Source organism: Dendrobium catenatum, unplaced genomic scaffold (assembly GCF_001605985.2).
Source record: "Dendrobium catenatum unplaced genomic scaffold, ASM160598v2 original_scaffold_76759, whole genome shotgun sequence".
NCBI classification, from domain to species: domain Eukaryota; kingdom Viridiplantae; phylum Streptophyta; class Magnoliopsida; order Asparagales; family Orchidaceae; genus Dendrobium; species Dendrobium catenatum.
The window spans coordinates 879,075-885,477 of record NW_021395205.1 but is presented as its reverse complement, the minus strand read 5'-3'; positions in this window follow the sequence as shown (position 1 = coordinate 885,477).

Sequence of the window (6,403 nt, the reverse complement as noted above, 5' to 3'; positions counted from 1 at the left end):
AACCTAATCTTATATTTCTTTATTCTAAGGCGAAAGTGGGATGTGTACAATCAAATAGTTTCCAGACATCTACTTCTGACGGATGTGTAATAAAACATTCTTATGAGATATATTCTTTATACCATCTCATATATGCAATAGATCTCATGGATGTATATAACTGTTGTAGTCTAGGAATTATGTGTAAGTAAAATAACCTACTTGCTGATAGTTCCTTCAACTTTTTTTTAGTGATAGATTTTAGTTTAAATCTTGGTGCATTGCAAAAATGACAAGCAATCTTTGATTGATCATCTTTATAGAATAACATTCATCTATTGACATAACAATCTATCTTTATGTATGTCAAACCAAGCTTGAAAATCAACTTCTTAGTCCAATATAAATCTATAAGAATTATGTTATATGTCGGATTAGTTTCTTTGAGCAGTCCAATGAATTGATTAAAACATTCACAGGGATATTATATTTTGCCTTGATGCTTAACATCTTAACAGCAACTGATAACTTTGAGTGAGTGTTACTTCCCTTCCATATTGGTTGTTGGGAAGCATGCAACAAATCATAAAAATTTTGTGCTTCTTTATTATGTCTCTCTTTTATATGTTGTTCAAATTATGCTCCACTTGCATCATGAATTAAGACCTCAATATTAGGTTAGATATTTTCTTCCTCATCTATATTAGCACTTATCAATGGGCCGCATTGAAAATGGAAATGTGGTTCATACTCACCATGAGAAGTCCAATACTAATATTCTAGCATGAAGCCTCGATGGTATAGATCAACAGTTACATCATCTGGGCTTAGGTGCACCTGATTTTTATATTTAGAATACGGGAAACAAAACTTTTCATTTAAGATAAAGCTGGGTAGTTAAGAAATTATTTGAAAGAAAATATTCACCCCTCTAATGAACTCATCTGTTAATATCTTTTGTTATTGTGTCAATTGATTATACATCCAACTTCTTTGAGTTTTAATACCCATAATATAACTTGCATATAATATAAATATATTAGATAATTTTGTAATATTCAGTGAAGAAAAATAAAAAGAGTCTTAGCCTGCTCGGAAGGCCATCATTTTAAGTGACCAAACCATCCAAGGCGACTCTCTCTAATCTTAACTGCCACTGGAGCTACTCCAACCTTATCACATATATATTATTTTCATATCATGTATATAATCAAGTATGCTCAATGTATTCCTCTACATCCACATAATAATGCCCAATGCATTCCTCTACGTCCACATAACAATGCCCAATGCATTTCACTCAACATCACGAGATATATTATTTATTATTATTATTATTATTATTATTATTATTATTATTATTATTATTATATAATTTTTTATTTGAAAAATAGCAAGAAAAGCATCCCAAACAAAATTTAAATTGTAACAATAATTATTGCTAACCAGGTCAAATCTAGTACATCTACTTTCCTAACCGGGTCATCAAAGGCCGCCTTTTTATATGACTAATCTAAGGTGACTCTATCTAATCTTATCTTCCACTAGAGATACTAGAACCTTTTCATGTATATGATCATTTTATATTCTTTCTCTAAGAGTAAAGCCACTCATCCACCTGCGCATCATCATCTCTGGAACACTTAACTTAATATTATGCTTCTCTTTTCATGTCCAACATTCTACATTAAGCAAGAAAAATAAAGAAAACATGTGTAATTAAACTGTTATTAAAAGCAAGAAAGAGAATATTAGAACTAAATGTGAAGAAATATATAGATATTTTAGGGCAAGTTAGGACAAAAGAATTTCTTAGGCGGGGCAAAAAAAATTTAAGGAGGGGCAAACAAATTTTTTACTCTTATATATATATATATATATATTTTACTCCTATAAAAAAAAATTTTTTTGAGGGGGGGCAATTGCCCCCCCCCCCCTAAGCACACTATAGTTCTGCCCCTGTTAATAACGTGTATTTTTATTAATGACTTGATCACCCAAAATCACAATCCCCTCACTAAAACTATTTTTACTAAAATTACACTCCAAATATTAAGTTTTAAATCTACTCAAATGGAAGCCTTTAGACTCTAAGGTTAACCTACATAATTCAAGTTTACCTTCAACTCCCTCTCTACTTTCTAAAAATTACACTCCATAATGCATACACTAATATACCTTCTCTTGTGAATCTATAGTAAAAATATCCAAACTCAAGGTTATAAGATAATATCTTCTATTACCAGTGGCATTCAGGGCTACTTTTGGTGAAAATCGGTGAGGGTTCCATCGGGTCAGCTCTCAAACGCGAAGAAGAAAAGCTCGTCGGTTAGTCATCAGGGTAGCTCTCATATTTGAGCGAAGAGAGGGTGATCTAGGGGCATCTTAGACTTAAGCAAGGAGAGGGCAATCTCGTGACGTCTGCGTAGCTCTCGGGTGCGTAGCACGATGCGAGAAAGAAAGAAATGAGAAGTCGTTTGGCAAATTCACCAAAATAGGGCTTTAATCTGCTCATTTTCCGGCGTATTATCTGCCGGTTACACAACCTATGGATATTACAAAATACGCTGGTACTAATTCATCGAGTTTAAGTAAGTCGATGAAATATGCGCCGGTAATTTTGCCGGTCATTACTGTGGAATATGCACCATACCCCTAAAAAATGTCGGCGGGTTAGAAATAACCTTCCTACATTAGAAATATTAGAAATAACCTTCCTATATTAGAAAGGTAAACCTAAAAATATTAGAAAGGTAGAGGTAGACCTAAGAAGACTTGGTTAGAAAATATTAGAAATAACCTTCCTATATTATAGTTAAATGAGAATATGACTCTTAATAAGACACAATGGAGAAAAGAATTAATGTAGCCCACATAGTGGTATAAAGACTTGATGTTAAATATTATTGTTGTTGTTATTACTATGTACTAAAAAATTGTTTTACGAAGCAGTAAAAAAGCTTTCTCAAGCAAAGCCTTAAACATAACTAACTTTGGTGAACTATATGTTAAGGGGTAGTTATTGCATTAACGAGAATATAACTTTTTTTTTTGTATATATGTTTTCAACGGTAATGGTTCTCCATGGATCCCATTAATGTGCTTGATCCTCTTAGGATTGTTGTAAAGCATCCAAAAGATCAATCTCGAATGTCTCCAACTTCGTCGTCTCTAGGACTAAGAGAGAGCCTAACAGAGAAGAAGCTTTGTCTAGACACCAATGGCGAGGAGGGAGGAAGAAGAAGGGTGAAAAAGACAAATTAGATTTCTTTTTCAATCTTGTTGATTACTTTCTAACAAAGGAATAATACATATATGCACCATACATGCATTATTTTACTTTAATATGTTTCCTATCAATTAATTTGCGATGATGAACTACTTACCTTATTTCTTTTATTTCATTATTCCTTCCATCAATCACACAACGATGATGTCTCATTAGGAAACAAGATATGCAATGAGATCTCGATCTTTTAATCATAATCAATGAGTGGTTTGCATATTACTAAAGTAAGAAAATTTCATGAACTAATGATAAATATTTTTATTATATAAACTAAATTAATCAGAATTTTATTAATTTATAAAATTATTAAAAACAAACTATTTCCAACCTAATGAAAGAGCCATTAAGACACCAAATTCATTTTCTTAAATGAAATAATAAAATTATTGTAAATAAATACTTTTGTCTATGACAACACATGTACAATATATGTTTTCTCATCTTCCATTTATTTATATATTTGAGAATAATCATTTAAAGACCTTTTAAAATAATGCCAATTTTTGACACAAATAGTCTCGTTTGATCTCTTAATAAATCGCACACAAAAAAAAGATAAATTTAAATTAAAAAAAATAAATATAAATTTTTAAATAATAAATTTAATGTTTACGACATGAATTTCGCACCCTATTCTTTTTATGGATAATGTGAATTGGCCAATTTCATTATCAACAAATGAGAAGAAAAATTAATGCACTTGAATATTTGCCACAAATACGTATTCTATTTCACTTATTTATATCTCTAACAAACATTGCATATTTGATTCCAACTCTTATTAATTTTTGTAGGAGCATGGTAGTGTTGGAAGGTATTGCAACTCCTTTCCTCCATTGGCCACCGCAAAAACAATAATATTATGGCATGGTCTAATCTCCCCATAGATATCCTCTGTTGCATCTCATCACATTTGTCCATTGTAGACTTAGTCCGATTATCTGTTGTCTGCACCTCATGGAGTTTCACTCTTACGAACTATGCACTCCTTGGATTTCATTGTTGTCCCTCCCCCTGGTTGCTCCTTTCTTATGACGTCGAAGAGGCCTCCGATACACTTTCCTTCTGTGAACTTACCATAGAAAGAGAAGAAGCTGTCATCAGCGTCAATCGTTGCTTCTCCTCCCTCGGTAGCCACAACTATGGCCGCCGCTATTTTGGCTCCAAGGATGGATGGCTTGTGACCCTTGATAAAACAGATCTACAGCCTCGCCTCTTCAATCCTATCACAAAGGCTGAAATATCGCTCCCATCCCTTTTCACCTTGATCAACCCACAATATGCCCCTGACGGCTCCATTAGGATTTCTTGCACTTATTTTTTCTTTAACATTATGATTGATGAATTACGTGATACATATATTCATAAGTTCATTATCTCGTCTAATGACTCCTCTGGAACTGTTGTTGTTATCTATGGCATTACAAAACAGCTTGCTTTGGCAAGGTTAGAAGATCCGACTTGGGTTCTCGGGCCACAATTATCTCCTTACAGTACGGAGCACAAGCAACAGTTTGAAGATGTTTGCTATCATGAGGAAAATCAAAGATTTTACGCAATCACAAATTTTTCTATGGTGCTTTCTTTTGACCTCAACGGACAAAATGTTGAATTGATCTGCCCGAATATGCCCAACCCTAACCATAGAACTAGAAACTTCTATCATATTTACTATATTACATTTTTGTCAGGAACTCTTCTAAGAATGGAGAGGGTGATTGATACTACTTCTGATAGCTACTATAATGCAACAACGAGGGCTATCTTTGTTTCCAAGTTTGTGCCGGCTGTTGTTACTTTTTCTTCTACTTCTTCTTCTTCGTCATCGTCTTCTTCTTCTTACTCTCAGTGGATCCCCGTCAACGAGCTGGGGGAATACTCCTTGTTTGTGGGTTATAACCAGACATTCTCTTTGCATCACAAGGCTGCTATCGGAATTAAACCAAACTGTATATATTTCGCCGATCATTCGAGCAGCATGATGGCAGGTTATTTTGATTGTGATGTTGGACTTTTTGATCTTTACAATGATCGCATTCAGCATATCCTTCACCCTTATCCAAGGACTAAGTGCCTGCCATCAATATGGTTTACACCATCATTTTCATAAATTAAATATCTTAATCTTTCTTAAGCGTGTAATAAGAATATTTTTGGATAATAAGTCCTTTTTTAATATTTATTGGATAATTTTTTAGGTAATATTTAATAGGTTTTTAATTTAAATATGTATTTTCCTCTTTTATGTTTGTTTTGAAGAAAATATATTAATAATGTTATATCACAGTTAAGTATTTTTATGAAATCTAACTATGGTCCAACCACCATTGCCAAATTGACATCATTTGTTGTCTCCAACATCCCTTCACTAATCTCATAATCTCAACTATAACTATAGGAGACCAAAAAAATGTTGCCCAATTTATAATATAATATTATCCCATTGTGGATAAGAACAAACTTTTGTAATTTCAAATACATGGTGGATTATTTCAATAGAGTCAAGGCCTAAACTTTTTTTCTCTTTTTGGATTTTTTACATAAAAGTTCTGGCATCTCTAACATTCTTCCCTTTTATCTGTATGTCATAGATCTTTGTATAAAGCTATTACACTAATCCCTTACTTTTAATACCGCACGTATTCAAGCACGCAATAGGTACATATGACTCGTATATATCCATAATCATGAATTATTTATTGATACATGGTAAGTCATATTATCTTTATATTGCAATTGGTTGGGCGGAAGAAGATGATTTTTAGTTTAGGGTGTGGATGGATGTTAAGTGCTTGAGTTAGATTCATTTTTATATAAGGGAATGTCCACCTTCAAAAAGATATAGAATTGATAATGAATAGTAATTAATGGGTGAAAAGAGAAAAAACATACAATAGTATGACCAATTGCTCAAGAAGGAGAAATCTCTCAATTATATGATTTTTCTCTTTTTATTTTTGTCATCTCATGATATAATTCAACTAAATTTTAACATGGCTTTAGTTCACCTCTTTCTAATGAAGTCTAATAGAGATGGTTCAAGGTGATGTTGATGTATGCATCTTAGACAATTAGTCTTTGCGATGGCAAACAATATAGGTCAAGTATTATGTTAGGAAGCAATATGGTACTAAG